Consider the following 741-nt stretch of genomic DNA (forward strand, 5'->3'; position numbering starts at 1 on the left):
GGCTGGAGGCCAGGCCAGCCTCCCTCCCTCCCTCACGGGGCGGGCGCAGCGTCCCCCTGCAGACCCTCCGTGCCGCTGGCCTCTTTACGATCGTGTTTAATTCACGCTTTATTAAAAGCACCATTTCTCACTCTGCCCATTTATATTTTTGTAACGTCAGTGAGAAACCATGATACGGCGGAGAGCCCGGTGGCATTTCACGCGTTCGGTGCAGCCGCGCGGCCGTCTCCTCCGGCATCTCCCAGCTGCCGGCCGCGGGCCTGGAGGGCAGGCAGCCCAGCGGCCCTGGGAAGGGGGGCACAGCCCAGAGCCCAGACACCCTGCCAGCTGTGGGCCCCCTTCACCCCCAGGCCTCTACGTCCCCAAACCCTGACTTGTGGGGGGACCGCAAGGCTCCACAGGCTGAGAGGTTTGCTCAGGACTTAGCCCCCAGCCCCTCCCTGCCTATTTCCCCACTGAAGGCAGATGGAGGCTTTCAGGGAATGTGGAGGGTCCCCACAGAGACCCTCCATCGTGAGCCCCGGGCGGGCGGGCGCAGGGGCCCCCAGGATATGGGGTCCCTGCTCAGAAAGGGGGGCACACCTCCCGTCGGGCCTGCAGGGCTCTGGGGGGCACAGGCAGGGGTCATCTATAGAAACCTGTCTCCCGCTCCAGAATTCTCTGAGATGGTCAAGAAGGAGAAAATCCCGAAGAAGAAGTAGCCCCACGCCCACCCGGCCAGCGAGGGGCCCTGAGGGGCAG

The sequence above is a fragment of the Myotis brandtii genome, unplaced genomic scaffold (assembly GCF_000412655.1).
Source record: "Myotis brandtii unplaced genomic scaffold, ASM41265v1 scaffold632, whole genome shotgun sequence".
NCBI classification, from domain to species: Eukaryota; Metazoa; Chordata; class Mammalia; order Chiroptera; family Vespertilionidae; genus Myotis; species Myotis brandtii.